We start from the raw sequence: 22335 nt of genomic DNA, 5'->3' as shown, positions 1-22335 counted from the left end.
GTTCACTAATTCAAACTTCTACAACTGTAGTAAGAGAAACTACTGAGAGAAAAAGAGTTGTGACTTTTAGAGTTGTATTATCCTTCTCTAATAATGTCAAGTGGTCAATTATCTACTGTAATGTTGTTGGATTGGGTGGGGGGTCAATGATTCAAAACAATACTAAATATTATATGAATAAACAATACTAAGCCATATTTGAATATAAACCAAAGTAGATACGATACCGCACATTCTATTACATAGTTCTCATGCAATCTGGTCTTGATATCAAGGTACTATGGATAATCTGCTTACAGAGGTATTATATCAAACACTTGGTCTAGCATACCAACACCCCACAGTATAATGGCATCTGATCATGGCAAGGGCACACAACAGGAACTCCTTTGCAACTCCATACCTTGCTTGCATAGGGCATGGGCTTCTTATCTGTTCACTTCACTCTACAGTAGCAGCTTCTGTCACAGCACCTGCAGTAGCTTTAGTCATGACACCTCCACATTTGTAAACTCAAAATCCTCTGTGTGCCAAGAAAGAGTTTCCAAATGTCTCACAATATCCACTTGCTCCATGCAATAGAGCACCTTTGAAATTATAAATTGCAAAAGACCAAGTGCTCAGCTCACAACAGAGTGACTGCACATGGCCCTACTTCAAATGTTGTACACAGCTCTGCTTCAAATGTTGCACATGATAGAGAGACTACACATGGAAAAGTAACCATATAACATTGGGGGAATTACAACTATGAGGACCATCAATACCTTTCCACCAAGCGGAGGAAAACGAGTATGGTATACTACCCTTGCTAGATTTTTGCTAACTACTCTAAGGAGGACGATCCTGCTGAGATTTAAGTCCATGATTCTAGTCATTTCCTTTCTTCGTTGAATTACCTCAAGATTGACCACTCTTGGTCCTATACCCTCAATTTTTACCGCCCTAAGAAGGTGTTGACTAGGTTTGTCCCTTTCTAAAGGACTAGGGTATCTAAACATCTTGCCCTGAGGTTTGTGCATTGTTGCTCTCAGACCCTGCTTTGCCACTAAACCCCCTAGCCACATTACTCTCGAGAATTATTGCCTTCTCCACAGCAAGTGCAAGCATCCTCGGTTGGTGGACACGAACATCCCCAATGATACACTCCATAAGACCCCTAACAAAATGTTGCATGAGGAGTGCCTCATCATGTCGGTAACTTGAATACTATCTCAACCCAAGGAAATGCTTCTCATACTGGTCCACCATCATATTCCTCTACTTGAGTTCATGGAACTCATCAGTACAGGCCTCACAGTACTATGGAGATAGGAATTTCTCCCTGAACCTCTCCTCGAAGATCTCACAAGTTAGATCTAGCACATCAATATGGAGCTTCCTGCTCTCCATATCCCACCAAATAGAACCATGTTCCCTCAACTGTGTGATGGCACAATGGGCCTTCACATTGCTCCCGTAAGGTAGTAAGGAGAAGCAACGCCCCATATCCAGTAACCAAGTCTCTGCCATGAGCCTTGTCCCATGGCCATCAAATAATGGTGGTTTGAACCTTTTAAGTTCTTGCATCATCTCCACTTGAGTGAAGTCATCGTCATTCCAGCCACAACCTATCCAACAGTGCCCTCTACCACTAGGTGTACAAGAACGTTCATGTTCATGCTCCTCCTCCCTATGCTTTGACTGATGGGAATCTCCATGATGAGATTCCTCTTCTCAGCCATTGTCACGTTAGTTTTCCTCTACATGAGTCCTCAACCGAGAAAGAATCTATTGCAACACTGGCATCGATGCCCCAATGCCACCCTGATTGTTGTCACCTTGTTCTCCCTCACCATCCTGTCATTCCTCCTCGTGGTGTTCTTCTTGAACAACTCGTCAATTACCACCAGACCTACATGTAGGAGGCATCAGTATAAAAGAAACAAGGTCAAAAACATCTGTCACAAACATAAGAGATGCAAGTATGAACCAACAAGATATCAAGATAAATAATTATAAAATAGCAATACACAAACTAAAAACACGCAAAGTGGAAGCATAACACAGAGATCCCAATATTGTAACATGGGCTTTGATACCAAATGTAATGCCCTGCCTAAAGATCCTTGGAACAAGGATTCAATACAAACCAAGATAAAAAAAAATTTAAACAAGTATGGATGTGCATGACACTCAACATACGAGGATCACAAAGATTGCAATAGAAGACTTAACCACAACCCTAGCAACCAACGAATCTTTAGATGCCAATACCAACCTAACACACACAAACAGAGAAGCAAAGACCAAAGATGATGACAAAATAAAGAATTTTAATTCTGTTGAGGCATGGAAAATTAAGCATACCCAAAAGGTACTTAAAACACCAAAAAGTGTTCCCTGAAAACTAGTGGAGATGCCCCATGTTGTTCGCATGAGGACAACTGACAGAATTTTAAGCGAGGATGTACAGCACAACACACGAGAATCTACCTTTCATGCGAGCAAATGCACCAAATGACATGAGGAAACACTTGGCCCAATAGCCAACACACCCATAACTAGTGTACAGTTTCGTGCGAGGAAGTACCAAGAGTTGGGTGAGAAAACCCAGCACACCATGCGAACTTTTGCACTATCGAGCAAGAAAGTACAATTTCACACAAGGATCCAAAATAGCAAGTCAGAAAACATTAAGGTAAAAAGCTAAGAAATGAAATTCCTCCACATCAAGGAGTACCAAATCCACCTCGGCATGGACACTTGAACACTATAACTACAAGATGAAAACTACATCTAGCCATCTAAAACATAGCAGTAAAGAACGTACTAAAAGCAACATCGCAATGAACAAAAGCAACATCACAATGTACAAGAATAACCAAACTCATGCACGATTCCTCCCAACCATAATAGCATCATGAGACCTCGAAGATCCTAACCATCTCCCGTGTGTACCATCCCGAACTACCGACCAAATCATCAGAGTTGTCTTATGAGTGTCACAACTAAAATGTATAACATCATAAGAATAAGGAAATCTAATCATGCCAAAGGAGTAAAGAATTAGATATTCCAACCAATCAAATCACATCATCTAAATCCTATGTTAAACATGATAACAAGGGAATGCGTCAAATAACCAACATCATCTAAACATGATATCTAAGCATTCCAATGAAAGCATAAATCGCAAGAAAGCATACTTCGAAACCCAAAGTGTCAAGTGAAAACATCAAGCAACAGTCACACTAGAACAATAGACCATCTTTGTACACTGGTCCCCAATAGTGGTGAAGGTAGTTACACCTCCCAACCATGTGAAACCTATAGGTCCATCCTATCATGATGGAGATGATCGAACCAAAAACACACATAAAGTAAACATCCATGGCTAACACTTACGCCAGACAATAAAGATGACTGAAACCAAGAACATGAGACAATGCAAGTACTACAGGTCCTGGTCAAACACTCTATGGGTAACTATGTAGGGCTATAGTGGAGAGTAATGCACTTAGTACTCCCAAACTAAATCAAATGTGGAAACACTCTGAAGGGACTCCCTTGGAGGCCATCACACTAATGCAGACACTCACTTAAGGGACTCCCTTGAAGGCCAATGCACAATATCCTCAGAATCAAACCGAAAGGACAACACTTTTTATTATCTTAGTTTTATTACCCTATAATTTAATTAGTTATCACTTTTTCAAAACCTCCTCCACGCCAACCCTTTGGGAAATGGTCACCAAGGCTGCAAGAGAAGCCCCTCCACTGCCTACCCTACATACCCATACTCATCACATGATGAGTGCTCATAGGCATGCATATTGTCAACCCAACCTCAATAAACATAACTCCAATGGAACACAACTAGGAGATCAAGTCTCGCAAATCATTCGACAAATGCACCACACGTGCTTCTGTGTAGCACACCACCATCACAAAATCATAAGACAAGTGCTGGGTGAGAACAAAAGCAAAATATCACTCAATCGAAAACATTTCGGGAGGACAGATGCAACACACATCCCAATGTAACATAAAAGTGCAACAATGATCTAACTAGCATCCCAATGAATGATCCATGTCCATGACCATCATCATGCCAAGAAAACTCAAAAAAATTGGACAACACGTAAAACAAGGTAAAAACTCCAAAATTGGAAAACTTCAAAAATAAAACCCATTTGGTCTTAGAGCACAAAAGCCACGAAAATCCAATAAAATTTGGGTTCCAACACCGTATGCAAAAATGACTAGCATATCAACTTGAAACCCCAAACCCTCATCCCAAAAACAGGGAAAATGTTCATACTTGAACAAACAAAAATGGAGGGGAACACTAGTTCTTAGCCTCCTAACAAATAGCTACCAGAAACAAAGTTGAAACACAAAAATGGGAGAGCCCTACCCAACAGCAAAAGGGGCAAAAATAAGAACCAACACAGTAAAATAAATAACCCATAGAAGCTACCGAAAATCACAGCACGACAAGGCCTCCCTAAGATGGATCCAACAAGACTGAGCTCATGAATATCTCATGCCCACAGCTCTCACAATGAACAAAAATGTGATCCTCCAAAAGAGGATTCTCAAAAAATCTCTTAATTTTGTAATTTGCAAAAGTGAGAAGTGAGGAATTAATTTCCTCTTTCAATACTTATTCACTTTTTGAGTGAAGAATCGATTAGGATAAATAACTAGCCAACCTAGTTAAATCTTGAATTGACCCAAACAAAAATAGTCTATTCCTAATAATAGGAATACATCTATGGAAAAACTGCCAAAAGTTAAATTCAATTAAATTAAAAGCCCAAAAACCCAAAATTGTTGAAATTTCCTTAACAACCTTCGCAACAATGTGAAACTCTAAATGCACACACACACTTATGGGTCTAGTCACATAATGTAAATGATTCTAAAATTAATCCAATCACCAAAGGGTTTAATTTAAACAATTAAATAAGAATATGTCAACCATATAGGGACGACATTGGCAAATATGAACAGTTGAATCACTAACTCCAAGGGATATAAATCATGCACACTAAAACGCACAATCAAATGCAATTGCATATAATAACATAGCTGAAACAATAAATGCATTAAATACCTAATTTAACCATTTATTCAATTATACTAAAATAATCCATTTACATCACTCACCTTCACATAAAGAATAATGAAACAAGAATGAAGCAATTTTCCATAGTATCAAATCCACCACAACATAATCAAGATATGACCGAATATTGGATAACCAGATATCATCATAAATAATATTGTCATCTCAAAATGGCTTCAACATGCAAATATGATCAACTGCACAACATAGTAGTGTAACATCTATGAGCATAGTAGTATAACATCTATGATACTGAAATCAAAGTATAATATATGTCTCTCAAGTCATCTCAAATATAAAACATAACATGAGTACAAGTATCTCTCAAATCAAAATAAAACAAAGTATAGACTACAAATACGATAGGTACTGCACTCCCTTAAAATTTACAAGAAAACTCCTATATGACAATATATTATAATCCTTAGAAAGTTTCAAAATTATACACACATGCAAATACACAAGAAAAAAATGATCGAATTAGCTCCAAAGGATATATTTGTAATATAGCATGCATTATGACTCATTTAAGTTGAAACCATACAAAATACATAATGCAACCTCATTGGAGCCACATACAAGTTGAGGCAATCCGTGAGGTTAAAATCTCACATTTAGAACCTTCTGAATACTTTGTTGCATAACAAACAAATAAATCCTCAAGGAAAGAATGATTCATAGTGCTAATCAATGCATTTCAAGGAAAGAATCCTAAATTGTTGTCTAGAGAAAGATTTACAAGATACTCTACTTGTAATAAAGATCAACATTCTATTCATGTAGGAGAGTAATTTTTTTTCAAAAATAATATACACACATCTATGATCATCTCACAAGGAAAATGTCGCATGTGAATTTTCATGTAGGCTAAGTGTAACACTGAAAAGTTAGAATGGCATCTTGGTGACTAGGAGGGAACCTCAAGCCTCCTTGGAATAATTTGAGAAAGGGGAAACCGACATACCATTACAACAATTAAACCAAAAAAAATACACCAATTCTCACCAAACTTTGAGTTAATTTATATAGCACCAATTAGGAATTTTAGCATGTTTCCAAGGGAAGGGTGTAATAAGAGTGTGGAATTTGGCAAGGAAGTATAGAACAACTGTAAGTGCCAATTTAACTGTACTATAAATTCAAACATCTACACTTTGATCATTGTATTAACATTTTGAATCATGTGAATGGTGTAGCCGATATGTTGTTCATTTGTTCCTTATGTACACTCTTTTACATACCCTTTAGCTTTATGTTGAGTTATTTAGTAGGACCATTTACATGTTCAATTGTATGTCACATACCATATTGACATGTCAATTAATTTTAAGCTTCGTTTTTTTACCGCATTAGATTAGTATATAAAAAAATGAAACATAACATACAAAAACACTATAATTATCATTAATAAATGTAATGTTAATATTTAATTATTGTACAATAATTCTTGAAAATTATATACCATTACTAAGTTGAACATATAAATATATAAAGTTTTCGAAAAATACATTTTGTTAAAATAGACAACTGTTATTATTATTAATTTTTAAATGCAATTTTGTCAAATTATGTTTAATATATCATAATTTAAAATTATAATTTAATTTAAAATATTATAATATTCATTAATATCTATTATTTTTGTTTTTTAAATCACCATAATCATTTTACGTTATCCATTACCATCAATTAGAAAGAGTTCATTAATAATATTAAATTATAACTATTATTAAAACTAAATATATTATATATATATATAATTCTCTTAAACATAAATTACTACTTGCACAAGGATAAGAAATTATATGATTACACTATAATTAGAAAAATTATATAAAAAGAGTTTTTATTATTATTAGTCATCTATATATTAACTAGAAAATATGTATGTAAGATATGTAAGATTTTAATGATTTTGTACTATTTAGATTTTTTTACTATTGAAGTTGTATTATGTTCAATCTTACCACTTACCATTTTATTACATTCCTACTTCCTCCTCCAATGGTCACCCTTTCACTGTTCATGTGATGAGTAGCCACTTGTTGAGGACCCACTGTGGGCAACACGTAACTCAAACTCCACTATATCTCATGTATGCAAATTATAAACAAATACATACTGGAAATAGTAACTCAACTGCACTATATTGCCAAAAAATTGAGACATCATTCACTGGAAGCAATAGGAGGTGAAGCATCACAAACAACTATAGTAAATAAAGATATAGAGTCAACATAGTTTAAACTAGCAATCACACCGTAGGGTGCAATGGGTACACTAAAGTGCTATTGTTTTGATTTTTTTATGGTAAATTTGGTAAAGTCCTTCACAATATGTTTACATCATGATCGTAGAATGACCTTATTTGCTTAGAATCCCCACAAACACCCACCAACTTGAGAGAGACGTAGATTTCCCATCAAAACTAGTTTTAAACTTCAAGGTTTTATTAGCCAATATATTATTTGACAAGCCCAGAGACATACCTTAGAGTGGATCAGAAGCAAAAGCTTGAGAAGCCACATCCTCTATTTAGCTAAAGGGATAAAATCTGCCAACTTGTACACAAATTCAAAAGTAGTTGCAATTGAAAACTGAAGCTAATTTACATATGTTACAGCTCATTTTCTATATGGGTCACATGGCCTGCCTGCATTGTTTTTCATGGCTCACTTGAAAAATCAACAGAAGCACCACCCACAACTAAATCTGAGCAAGTAACCAATCTAAAGCCATTGCCAATGTTTTATAAACATAATATACCAGCTCTTCATTATGGTAAATATTGTCCACATAAAGTAATGAGTATCCCTACTTCACACTCCCAACTGATAGGCTACACAAAGGAAATGATACTTGGTGTAAGAGAGATAAGTACTCTCACTGTTGTCGCCAAATGGCCCAAAGATTCAAAGAACTATTTTAAAAAGGTATGATTATGGGGCCATGGAAAAAATGAAGGGATCTTCAAAGTTGAAATAAACATGAAGGCATATATCCTAGGATCCTATCGATAACAGCCTAGGAATTGGATTAATGATAAGATGCCCTGCAAGGGGCTCTCGATGCACTCCAAAAATCAGCAGAAAACTGAATTTGATTTTACTTTATGCTAGCATTATTGATATCATACAGTCACAAATTCAGTTCCAATTGATGAGGCCTCATCTGCCTAGTGCCTGGCTTTCCAATTTGGGTAAGACCCTTTAAAATGAAAAGTACAATGATCACAAGAAGAGAGTCCTCATCAATAATAAGATTATCAATTCCTTAAGAAGTTGCTCCAACCAAATCTGCAAGAAGTGCTTCTGTCTCAACTCTAAAAATAGTTATTTAGCCATAAGAGAAACCTTTTATGGGTAAAGCCTCAATTAAAGCTTCTAGGAACACCATTGGTGCCCATACTACCTAAATTATGAATAAAAGCCCCATAAAATTCATTTCAAAAAATTCATAGGAGGTTCCCAATGCTTTATTCCCCATTCAAATCAGCTTTATTTTGAACCGCATAATTGTGTCCTGCAATATAATCCTTTAACTCCTGCATGGGGTCCATTCAGAGAAACAATATTACAATACTATAAGGATCATTTTTTTTGAGATGTTCAACGTGTAGAAGGTTCTGGTAACAACAATAACTACCAAATTTATGAAATAATTCCAACATTTATCTCCAAAATTTGACAGACACAATTCAAACCCAGCATTAGATTTATGCTCAACCTTCTAATATTCACCTATGCAACCCGAGTGCCTTGATTAATGCATGAAGTAGGACAGGGACGAAGTCACCTCCTAAAATAATATGTCATTAAAGTAATATTCAAACCAGTTGAGGGAAAAAAGATAAAAAAGGAAAGAGGGATAGTCATTCTAAGCATAAAGAAATTGGTTTTAACACAGAAAATTGGAGCTGGAGCTCTAAGCATGAAGTTTCAGCTTTACAAAATTTCTCAGGAGACAACAGACTTGCAGGTGTGAAAGACCACCCAAGGGCCATAATTGGCATTGAACAACATGGCATCTTCATTGGCTTTAGAATTTTGAAAGGGTTCATCAGATCAGACTTGGAAGAAGGCAAAAATCAGTTCACTGCAACAGAAGATCTCAGGGTCTGAGAGTTAAAACGAGAACTAACTAGGGGCAGACGTACATCCTCCAGGCAGCTCATGTTTCCACCACCACTGCAAAATCAAGGAGGAATTTAGTAGATCCGACTGTTTCTTGCATTTTTGGAACAACACATAGCCTCCACAACACTGCAGGGAATTAGTACAGTGACTACCAGCAGAAAATTCAATCTCAGTCAGCCATACATCAGGAGAAATTCATATATAATTAGATGCGAGTGTCGTCTAGTGATATTGGTGGCGAAACTGCAGTCAAATCCAAAATAACAAGTTCCATATCATGACCTGGGCATTGGGAAGAAATGAAATTGCTGTAGATGTCTGAAATATTCGCATATTCTACATATAGACAGCCGGGTATAATTTGTAGCAGCATTCAGTTTAATGGAATAAAATCCAAATTAGTTTTTCCTATCTGGCTTTAGAAAGTCTAAGTTGTATTAGTTTTCATTTGAAGTAATCATTGGTTCTACTTCCAAGTGTTACTTCTTTGTTGTCTATTTTTGTATTACAATTGCCAGTTGGCAAAAACGAAAAAAAAATTAAAATGTTGAAAAAATCTTTAAAAAAAAAAATAATCAGAATACAATGTGATATTTTCTTAGGCTATAATTTTTCATGGCTAGTTGCAGGTTGTCCTTTAGAAATATTTTTCTTTTTATGTTTTTATTTTGTTATATGCTCTGACATCATTTTTAATGCTATAAGTTTTTTCAATCACATCATTAATACTACAACATTTCATCTATTTTCGACACATCTAAATGGAATATTTTTTACCATTTTTAATTTTACCACTAATCGTTTCATCTTGAAATATATGCAACTATGTACATTTTGATTTTCTTGGTATTTTAATTTCAAATGTCAATATTCTCTTAGTTACCAAGTGAGGTTTATTTCTTGTGCATTATAGTGAAGTGTTGGACAGTTATATCAGAGATTATTTTATGTCTGTAGTCTCTTTTCATCACTAGGGTTGTTTGGAAGGTGTCATCCTATCTCACAAAATAGGAATAAACAATTCAGTCTTGGAGGCAGAGGGGATTAATTGCATGCATTCAAGGCCAGGTCAAGATTTGAGGCGGTGTTTGGGTGGTAGTTGGATGCACCCATTTTTTATTACACTCAGAACATGCACTACTTACCAAAACTAGTGAATGACCATAAAATTGTTGATATGGAGAAAATTTGCTGGTTGTTCTTGCAGGGAATTGACTAATAGCATCATATGAGTGGGCATTTAATCTTGATTAGGAAGTTGGAGTCACATCACTAAGCACTTGTTGTGATCTAGGCAGATTTTGCAGGCCATCAAAAGATAACCCAAATCTCAATGACATCTAATAGAGACCATATGAAGTGGTTGGAAGCCCTCAAAAGCTACCAATCTGTCCAAAATTGCCAACATGAGACTGCAAATCAGATGTGCTGCCATTAGAGAAAGGTCTGTATGAAGATGATGCTACCTCTCCAAATGTATAACTCCATAATGGTTTTACTTGATCACAAGAATAGATAGGTAGTACTGGATTGTAGAACCACTGTAATCCCTACAGGAAAATTTACAATGAAATTTGTTCAATGGTATGATAATATTTTTAAGTTGAATAAATCCAATTGATGCAAACTATCTAGGGGTTTTCTGGAGAACGTTTCAACTTATGAATAACCTCAATATCATAATGAATATAGTAATATGCTTTTACAGCAACCTTGAATTTTTTTTTTTCAATAATCCTAAAACACACCTTACCTAACCCTATTCTAACATCAAAAAAACAAGAGTTGGAAATCATTATAAGGCATGTTGTGTATTGTACTGAGCTATGCTATCGCAATTGTTCTTCCTCACATTAAATTTTAATGCAATGCAAAGGTTTCTCACTCTCTCTAAAACAACTATTTTTCAATATAGAATACCTTGTGAGAAGATATATATGTATGTCTGTTATCCCCAAAGTGCACTGATACTATCAGATATGGGCTTACGTGATCCAACACGAATAATTTTTCTTTGAGTTCGAAACCTAATTGTAATGTATGCGATAATTGAAACGTTTTCACGATGCAAATTTTTGTTGTTTGAATCAAGCTCCCACAAAATCATCAAGAAACATCCATCATGTTGAATTATTAAATTGTATAATCTTGCATCTAAATATATAACCAAAAGAACAACTACTAGTTCTCACCTAGCATTTGAAGCACTTCTGGATGAGGCGTTCCACATAATCTGGAATAGCTATCCTCTACTCCTATGAGGGTTGATTCTGCTCGATGCATACAATTAGCTCTATGGTTCTCTCCTCAGCTTTGGCCCATCTTTATGGGTCCAAGTGTAATGTGAAAAAAATTTCTTCATGGGGAAATAAGTACTTTGGTCCATCTTTATGGGTCCAAGAAGGAGATTTCATCTCCAACAAAATATTCTATAAAATCCAATATGGACAAATTGCCATTAATAAATAAGAATCCTGAGAGAAAAGGACTAGAACCCCAAAATTTCAAGCAATTTAAAATAGAAGCTGTTTGGGTTAAAACAATATCCGTACGCCAACTCATCCAATAAACCCTACACTTAAATCATGAGTAATTTTGAGATCATGGCATAATGAATGTTTTCTAAAGGAAGTCTGAATCAGTGGCTCGTTGCCTTTTGCATAATAAATACAGCTAAACGCGAGACAAGGAGACAAGCAAACCCTTGAGAAGATAAAAAACCCTCATTTGCATCTCTCATAATACAGAGTCCAAAACTCATACCAGACCCTAACTTGGCCAGATCATCCAACCGCTTCAAAAATAGCCAAGCTACTTCAACACCAAACACCAAACACCAAACAAGCAAAGCATTCCAAAATAGGGTAACCCTACCTGAAAAGGGTCATAGTTAGGGATCTGTGGAGGGCTACGGTAAAGTGCCTCTACATATATATTCACCTTCCTCAATTCAATATTTACAAGCCAAACAACGCCCACGGGCCACCGTGTTAATCAATGCGGCCAAACAACAACACAAGAACAATGACTAAAAGTCTAAGAAGACATGGCATAACAACACAAGCACAATGACTAAAAGCCTAAGAAGACATGGCATAAAAATAATGTTAATTAAAGTTTTGACTATGAAAATTTTTATTGCAGTCACTAATTATTATTATTTTATTGCAAATGATTATTAAATTGCTAAAAATAAATTCATAGTTAATAACAAAAAATAACATAACTGCAACTTCATCAATAAAATACGGAAAGAAATTCAGGACACAAAGAACACAATATTTTCGAACAAATCATCAGTAGAAAAGCCCCTAAGGGAAAACCAGTTCTACAGATGAAAAATATATTAACTTCAGCAAATCAAGAGATACAAAATTCCTTACCTCTCACTGGCAAAATTTAGACAACCTCCTAATTTCTCCTACTAATATTCCCCACTGCTATCCCCAACACTATCACTGCGCCCTTGCTAACAATGCAAGACTGCTTGTTATCACTACAAACTCATTTGCTAACACTGCAAATGCTTCTACAACTCTTGTTGTTCTCTATTTTGTTATATTCTCCAAATGCCTCCCTTGAACCCCTTTTATACTACTTAACTAAGAGGTTTCTAGTTGCTTCTTGATCAAGACAACTCAACCAAGAAGTTTCTAGGTGCTTTCTAACCAAGAAGTTTCTAGTTACTTCTCGATTAAAACAACCTAACCGATAGGTTACTAGTGGCTTTTATAAGGAGTCAATTAATTAACAAATATTTTTTGTAACCCTAACAATTATTTGCCAATTAATCACATGTATGGATGAACAACTATCCAAACTACCTAAAACTAACACTTACTAGTGTCATAAAATTGAAATACTCAAAGATACAAGCATAGCAACTCTAATCGTGTAAGATATGACAAGGGAATAATAAAAATTAACAATGAAAACAAAGAAGAATACAAGTACACAAAAGGGTTTTTTTTAGTGTTTCCCACCTACCTAATAGAATAGCGCAAGACTGTGATTTGGAGTGTGGAGAGATCACCTTCCTCTATTAGGCTAACAAGGTCGACTCTATCCAATCAGCATATGGAGCTAATATCATGCTTTGTTGGTAGACAAGTGGACCGTCAATCATCTTCATTCCACGAACGATTGATTTAAAGAAAATTATTGTTGTTAGTAAGTACTAGATTTTGATATTTGATAACAACACACTAGTGTCATCTTATCATTACTCTCCCCATCAACAATTTAATTTCGCACTCCACCTATATGCTCTTCAATTCAGTCTTCTTTGATTTCATTATGTTGTAAGAGTTGAGTTTTCATAGTTAATGTATTTTTGTTTAGATATGTAATTGGTAAAATGTATTTAATAAGTTGCAATTATTTTTTGAACTTATTATTCTAAGTTTTCAAATTTTAAGTTGATTAAAAAATGTAAAGAGTTCAAAAGTTGGAGATATTTTTTATAGTAAGTTAAATTGTGATATTGCTATCAAAATTCAACTATTTAGTTTGTGAGCATCATATACATATAATAAGTGCTAAGTGTTCATTTCATGAGAGATGGGTTCATGTGAACTACAGATCATGACAACACAAAACTACATAGTTGAATCCTCATACCACTATTGCAATTCTAACTAGTTGTTATGAACAAGTGCAAAAATATTTAATTTCTCATCTCAGAGTTATATTTAGGGATCGTCTTTTATTAATTTACTTATTATCAAATGGTTCTTATTCATACTTGCATGATCTTTTTAGAGATTTAGTATTGCATCAATAACATGTGTCTATTAGTAGCATGTGTTGAGTGTTTCTATTGTTGACAACATTTTTAAGTGTGTTGAATTTAACCTAATGAAGTAATGTATGTGTTCAATCTTATCTTTGAAGTCAACCTAATTGAGAATTGTGTTGCCTAGTATATGGGAAGCTTAGATATGCAAGATCAAGAGTATTTGATGTATGATGGAGATTATTGAACGTTTTGAAGTTGGTCTAATGTTTGATGGTGATGGTAAGTCAATATGTGATGTCCTTATGGGAGAATGTTTGATATAAGATGTTGGTGGTTTATTATTTTTGAGTTGATTTGTATCATTTATGAATGTTTTACTACCATATTCTTAGGTTTGCAAAAGTTTAAAGTTGTTGAAGTTTCAAAAATATATTTTAAAAAAAAATACTACCATCTTCTTTTTAATTTTTTTGTATGCCACATTGGTCAAAGGTAGATCTGAGTGTGAAGTGTGAGATGTGCAAGCTATTTATTTTATTGCTTGTACTGATGAAGAAACCCAACATTTGACATTGAGTCCTGGCAGGTACCTTTGACACACTTAAGAAGCTTATCAATTAATTGTATTATTATTAAATCATTTTATTTCAAGGTTTAATATTTGTCAAATAGTGGTTCTCACTATTTACTAAATACTAAAGCATAATATGTTTAAAGATAATAAAATAATGTTATATTCTATAAAGATGGTTATTATATGATGGGTTGAACCTTAGATTATTTATTAATTATTATGTATTGAGATTAATTGTTATTTATTCTAAAGATAAAAGTATATAAAAAATCATTAGCACTAATTAGATAATTAAATTGTCATTTAAAAAGAAAAAAAAAATCTTAAACAAAATTTAGCACTCTTAATAGCTAATAGGTAATCATGATACATTTATAAATTTAAGTAATACAACAATTAAACATTTTGAAATAAGTTAAAACGATCATATGTAATGCCCTGCCAAGGGATCCAAAAGAACTAACCTAAAGTTTTACTACGTAAATGCCAACATTTTTTTTAAAGAATAACATATACAACAATTATAAAATTGCAGAAGCAATAACATACAATCATACATAAGCAACAAAAAACATATTACATTCCTTAAGGATCCCAAGGCAATTAATCACATTTAAATTTAAATAATACAAAGTCCAATAAATAATGCATCTATATAAAATAATAACTACAAGATCAAATCCATTTAAATAATATACATTTGTTCAGAATGCCAGGTGGCAATAATCGGAATGCATAATCATCCATTGTACATGTCATAGGGTATGAAAGGCTGAAGAATATAAATCATATAAAATAGATTACATCATCCCTTTCGGATCCGTGAAACAAAATACAATATAATAAGTAAAATCATCCATCATATAGATATAACCATCCACCATAATACAAAAAGATAGAATAAAGGAAAATACAAAATAAGGAACTCTAGCCATGGCATCAATGGACGGATCTCAGTGGTAAAAGTAAAAAGCACTACCACCCAACCTTGTGGTAACCCAAAAAGGTCCACTCCCACCATGTTGAGGAGATAGTCTCAAGTCCCAAATAGGAGAACAATCCCAAAAATCAAAGTAATATCTAGGTCAAGAAAAACCCTAAAAGTAAACTAACTTAAAGGTTCCAAGATAAAATGACATCTAAACCTAGAGGCAAACAAAGACACGTAGGGAATCTACTATGCAAGTGGGAAAGTTTCATCGCATGAGTCAACTCTAGAGTTACCTTGGCAATCTGACTTGACCTGGTCTCCTAGTGATTCTATGTGGCACTTGTATCATTTTGTACTGATAGGGCATGCTAACGATACATGGTTGCAACCAAGCATCCTCTCTACTCCCATCCTAGTTTGTACCAGCACTCAATGCATGGGCGAGGAAAGACAAAGACTCTTATTTGGTTTATTTTACTCTCATTTAGTGTAGTGTTTTCACTTATTAAAATAACCTACAATGGGTTACCTAGGTAGCCACTTTGGGCTCTGACCTCCATTGCAAGTCACTTCCTAATATTACATACAGATAACCTACCCTAAGCTCATAAAAGTACAAATCAAAGAATCATAGTTTTCACCTCAACCCTATACAAGTGATTGGAAAGCATCAAAAGATAAATCACAATAACACCTCAGTCCTTTATAAGCAACTGGAAAGCATCCAAAATAATTGATTGAAGACTCAAAGTTAAGTCAAATAGGTCACACCATTCATCTCAATTTCACACAAGAATAATGGAAAGCACTAACAAATAATAGATCCAAACTCATCATAGAGCATACTAAACACATTACCATGGTTGAGTATAAAAGATCGAGATTAAAACATCATCACAAAAACAAAACTCTCGAGCCTCTAGTAAAACATCCTAGGACTAATCATCACTCTAGTCAACCCAAACCCCAAAACATAAGACATCATATAGTTAACAGTGTAGTTTCATAGTTTTGTTTGATTTGTAGACACACAATCTGAGTTAATAGTAAGGTTTAAGTTTTTGTTTCAATGTAATTTTTTGAGCAAATAAGATTTACATATTACCCTTACAACTTAACCCATTTTTCGTGTTAAAACATATTGCACAATTACCCTTAACTTATGAAATTACAAGGATCACAATTAAATATCATATGATGACTTTAAAAATAATTATCTCTAATAAATTATTAAAATAATAATTATTGATCATTAAATAATAATATCAATAAAAACTTAATCGTTATTAAATAATATTTATTATTATTTATAAACTTAACTAACTAAATTAATTAAATTAAATTAATAATTATTAAAAAAAAAACTATATAAATAAATTATTATTATTAATTAATTAATTAATTAATAATAATAATTATTTAATAAGTAATAACTAAATTTTATAAAAGTTAATTTTTTTTTTAAAAGACAATTTTAAAAAACAAAACTAAAGGAGATTGCATTTATGGCCCCTCGGTCAGCCATTAAAGGTTGTTGTCATGTCGCCACTAAAGGTTGCTGGCCATAGTAGTAGTACAAGGTACTATTGCTACTGCCACAATACTTACTGCAAGCAATCGTGACTTAAATTGCCGTTAGGAGGGGAGGTGGGGTATGAAACCTGCCTCCCTCCCTTTTTAAAAAAAAAATAATTTTTTTATTTAATATAAATTATTATTATTATATTTATATATATATTTGATTTTTTATTTTTTATAAACATTGTGAATTTAGTCTGATAGGGAAACTTAGATAAACCAATCAAATTTTTATTCTAAATTTTGATTTCATTTCAAAACTATTCATGGTTAAAATAATCAACTATTCAATGTATAGAACAAAAGTTTCCTAATCTTTCAATCCTCATATGTACATAGAAATTTGATATGAATACAAGTAAATTCACAATGAAAGATTGAAAGATTCATCACAAACAAAATTTGGAAAACAGATTTAACAAACATGATGTAGACAGAAATTTCAAAGAACATAATTCATTGTGTGAATAAAACACAAGACTCTACCTAAATCTGACACTAATACGCAACCATCGAAAGATTGTGAGACAATTCTCTTTTCTCTCAAAACCTTCTCCAAAAATCCAAGTCCCTACGAAATGAACTCCCAATCTTTGATAAGGAGTTCTCTCCTAAATACAGGGCACTGATTTTACAATCATGCAAGGGAACTCGTTGATCACAATCTTTTAACTCTTTATTTACTTTTTTGAATATTCATGCACACTTTTTGCAATTTAAAATATCTTTAATAAATTAATTTCTTTTTCTTTCTTTAATTAATTTCGAAGCATCTTTTTTTGATAAAATATTTATTACTCAAGTAATAATAATATTTAGCATTTATTTAAAAATGATCTCCTAAATATATTGTTATTAAATTAAATTAATATTATTACGCTCTAAAATTAGAACTGTAAATTTCTCTTTAAATTTAATTATTTTATTTAACTAATTAAATATTGAAATTATCTTAATAATTTTCTATTAAATTAACTCATTAAATATTCTTTTAATTTGACTTATTTAACAAAAAACCCACCAAAGACCTACAAAATGAAATATGAAAACCCATCAGGCAAGAGCCTACAACACAATGGTAACTTGTGAGCCTCTCATGTGGAAGGTCTTGTGTTCGAATTTTCTTGACACATAAAATAATTAATTACAATAAATAATAATAATTAATCTAGGCTTTTATCGTTTACCCATCAAAAAATAATAATATGAAAACCCATCATAAAATACCACATACAAGATCAAACTCAAGGGTTATAATCACGAATTTACGTCCTATGAAGAATTTGGAAGGGTAATCATCTCAGATACTTGTCCTAATTTCTAGGACAATTGGTTTTAAGGTTAGGATTTGGACTCAAGAATTTATCTCCCCTCTCTTACCATTGAGATATTGCGACAATGTACACTCATCCTAGCAATTCAGGGAAGTTGATACTCAGTGCTCGCAATCTGAATAAAATCTACACATGTACAAACACATATATTCTAAACTAAATAGGTAATTGTAGGAAGTGGTGCATCATGTAGATCCCGACTAGTAGGTGACTATGACTCCCTTCCTTAACCACATCAGAGATGTCATACATAAAGAAAACATACACACACACCATACACATGCAGTATGGGGTAAGTATCTAGAGAAAACATGTATAAATAATCTATCTAACTAACATCATCAAATAACTAAAATCATTGTAGATAATAATCATCAAAGGATATTCATGCATACATGAACTAATTGGTACCAAAGTAGTCTCATCATATATTCAACTGAGTATGAAAACAATATCTAATAATTTAGAAAATAATGTTACTAATCATCAAGCATAAACATAAATTGGCCTAAAAGAGTTTGGCAATAATAACCGAAAGTAAACTAGGGGCAGGCACTACATCATATGATAATGATTGGGGCAACTCATTAAAGAAAATCAAGAAAGTAAAATTAAGAAAACTTACAAAATGAAATTGGAGTCTAATTTTTTCAACAAAAAAAAAAAATTTAAAATATCAAATTGTTGTATAAAATTACTTTTATAAAAATTAGCTTATATAAATTTATTTTATCTTTAAAATTATTTGATTTATAAATTAACATGAAGATATAATTAAAGTTATCAGATTAAATTTTAGATATTATGAAAACATAATAAGATATATAATGATCACTAATACATTAGGGGTAAATTTGTGACGGCAGGCAAATGCAATATGTTTTTGGCTTTTTCTTTTCAATTATAACCGGACAACATCGCAATTGCAATGCTAACGAGATATAAGAGAAAAGAAAAAGGAAAATGTTGCTCATTTGTTATACAACATGAACCAAGGGCAAGTTTGAGGCAACGTCAACGCTACCAGATGCAATGTCGACTGATGGAGGCAAGGGCAAGTTTGAGGTGAGGTGGCTTTGGTTTTGAGGCGAGGCCATTTTCAGACTGCTTTGGTTTTGCTGGTGAAGGAGAGCAATGGAGCCGCTAAAGAAGCAGACAAAAACCCTTACGACATAAATAAACTCCCTTTTGGTTTTGTTGGTAAAGTCTATGAAACCCTTACGACATAAATATACTTCCTTTTGGTTTTGAATCACTCGATTCTATTGAATATGGGAAGAGAGAGTGATGTGCAGAGCATGTAATCAAAGATATGAATGAGATCAAGCTTAAGCCAGATATTATCATACTTGTACAAAATTATCTGGGGTAACACCTAAAACATCCTTCTATGAATTTATCATATATACTATCAACTTCCAGTAGATCTAATGTTTCTATGGTTTTATGCAAAAATGGCTCATGTGATTGTTTATCCTGAACAAGTTCCTTTGGCTTTCTATCACCTTTAGATAAAGTTAGAATAATTTTCTTTGTGGCCAATATATCATCCTTCACCATAATACTTTCATTATTAGCCTTCTCTAGCAAAAGACTAGAAGTTTCAAGTGACTCCTCACGACCATTTCCTTGTTCACCATCTAACTTGGAGTTCTCATCATTGGAAGCCAATACAACATCCTCATTTGGGGTCTTAATGACATGCATCACTTCATCATGATTTTTACCTTTCGCCATGACAACATTCACATGAGAAACAACTACCACATGCTTCTTTGTATTGTCCTGAATACTATCAGCATTCATTTGTTTGATTTTTTCTTACATATCCCTACTATCGTGCTCATTAACAGTTTCAATTCATTTTATTGGGTCTATCAGTGAAGCAACCACCAAGTGCTTCTCTGTATCGTACTTAGCACTTCCATCCTTCATTAGTTACATTCTTTCTTCCATTTTCCCAACATCCTATTCATTAGTTGTTTCAATTCTTATAGTGGGACTGCCAATGGTACATTAGCCTTTAAACTCTCTATAGGATCCATGATAGTGCAATGATCAATATTAAAGTTTTTAGTATCCATAAGCTGTAAATGCTCTTGTTTTGGATCATAATTGTGAGCCCATGGCATGTCTATCATTGATAAAATCAGCAAAATAAATTTCAAAGATTTACATATTACCATTATCATTATCATTATCCATTCATCATGTCCAATGATACTTTTCATTCAATTGGAGGTGATCATCGTCTTGTTTTAAATTTAATAGTTTTTGCATTTCACTTTCCTTATCTTTTATCCACACTTCCCTTGTCACAAGTCATACAAAATAATTTTCACTTTTACGAGGAAAACTTCATTTATTATGGTTTTTCCTTGTACTATTGTCCTCTGACCAGTTAGTCAAGAACTGTCTCAAAAAATAGATTAATTCTAAGGTTGCTTCAAGTCTATAAGAGAATTTGACATATTTTTTTAGTTGATTTAAATCCATGTCAAAAGCTTCACCACACAAATATTGACCAGAAAGAGAGAATAGAACATTTTGCTGGAAAGGCACTGGTCAAAATTGATAAATACAACTTTATCACTTTGTGAAAGGGCTTCAAGCACCAATACCAGGAAACTGACCACCAAAGAATAATATACAACTAAATTTAAATTTAGGTCTGTGTAGCCAAGTTGAGAGTTTCGAGTAACCTCCTGCATAAAAAAATATGAAAACTAACCCATGATCAAAATATAAATTGTTTCTCTAGACAAGAATACTATTCTATCCTTATTTATTTAACAAATCTAGAATGAGATAATAAGGCTATTCCTTTTCCTGGAAAAGCTTCAACTAGATGTGAAAATTGAAACATGATCAAGATATGGATTACATTTCAAATAAGAATACTATTTTAAATTTTAAAAGTTATAAGGTATGAATTTTTTAACCAAAAAATAGAATATGTTAAGGCCTGCAGCTTGACAATTGCAACAGATCCTTGTTTATTTACCAAATCTAAAATGAAATATGTAGCTATTCCTTATTATTAGGAAAGGTTGCACTCGATTTGAAAACTGATCCTTGATCAGGATATAGATTACTTGTAGATAACAATACTATTTTTTTGAAATATTATTACATAAGGCATATAAATTTAGCAACATCATAGGAGACAATCACCTTGCAATTTTGACAGCTACTTGCTAAATTACCAAATCTAAAATAAAATAATGTGGCTATCCCTTATTCTTCAAAAGCTTGGATTGAGTTTACAAGAACCATTCAACACATGCTATGAATATTGTAAATATACAGAGAAAAGATTTCCAAAATTTCCAAACTACATTGATTTGCATCTCCAGATGTTCAGTGTGTGCTTCTTTCTTCAGATACTATGAAACTTTGCTACTTACTTGCCATGTATCTAAAAGCCTCCTCAGATGCTCGGTGTTGTGCTTCCTTCTTTGTTCTACCTATACCTGCTCCTACTTCTTCTCCACTAAAAAAGACCTGAACTCAATAAGAATTGTTGTAACAAATATAAATAATGTCAACACTAATTTAATCAATTTGCAGTATTGAACACATTATCTTTAAATTAAACTGAATATAACTTCCATGGGGATGTAATTAGAACCAATTCAATTATTATGCACTATTTTCCTTCTATAAAGGCCAGCAACCTAGCAAACTAACCTCCACAGTAAATTGGAGCTCCATTTTCTTATCCAAAAGAGAATTAAATTCCACCTGAGAAATAGCTAATCAAAAATCTAGCAACTGACAAGATACAAAGCAAATGATAGTGTGAAAAATCCCAGCTGAATACCTTTGTTCCACATTTCATTGCAATTTCTTGTAAAACGCCCACAGCATTCGAAGCATTGAGTATGTTACCTCCTCCTGGATTGCTATTAGTTGGCACTTTGTTCATGGA

At 33.2% G+C, this 22335-nt stretch overlaps 1 long non-coding RNA gene across 1 annotated transcript; it reads right to left on the bottom strand.

Moving 5' to 3' along the window:
• Window positions 1-7860: 7860 nt before the first annotated feature.
• Window positions 7861-12305, bottom strand: LOC149572009 (uncharacterized). Its single transcript, XR_016359894.1, has 2 exons — window positions 11442-12305; window positions 7861-8657 (listed from the first exon to the last, which is right to left on the bottom strand). It is a non-coding gene; the product is annotated as an uncharacterized LOC149572009 (long non-coding RNA).
• Window positions 12306-22335: the final 10030 nt, after the last annotated feature.

This window comes from Cupressus sempervirens, chromosome 2, assembly GCF_028749045.1.
Source record: "Cupressus sempervirens isolate cs-2001-9-10 chromosome 2, ASM2874904v1, whole genome shotgun sequence".
NCBI lineage: Eukaryota > Viridiplantae > Streptophyta > Pinopsida > Cupressales > Cupressaceae > Cupressus > Cupressus sempervirens.
The sequence above is the reverse complement of the archived record's forward strand: the minus strand, read 5'-3'. Positions and strand labels throughout refer to the sequence as shown.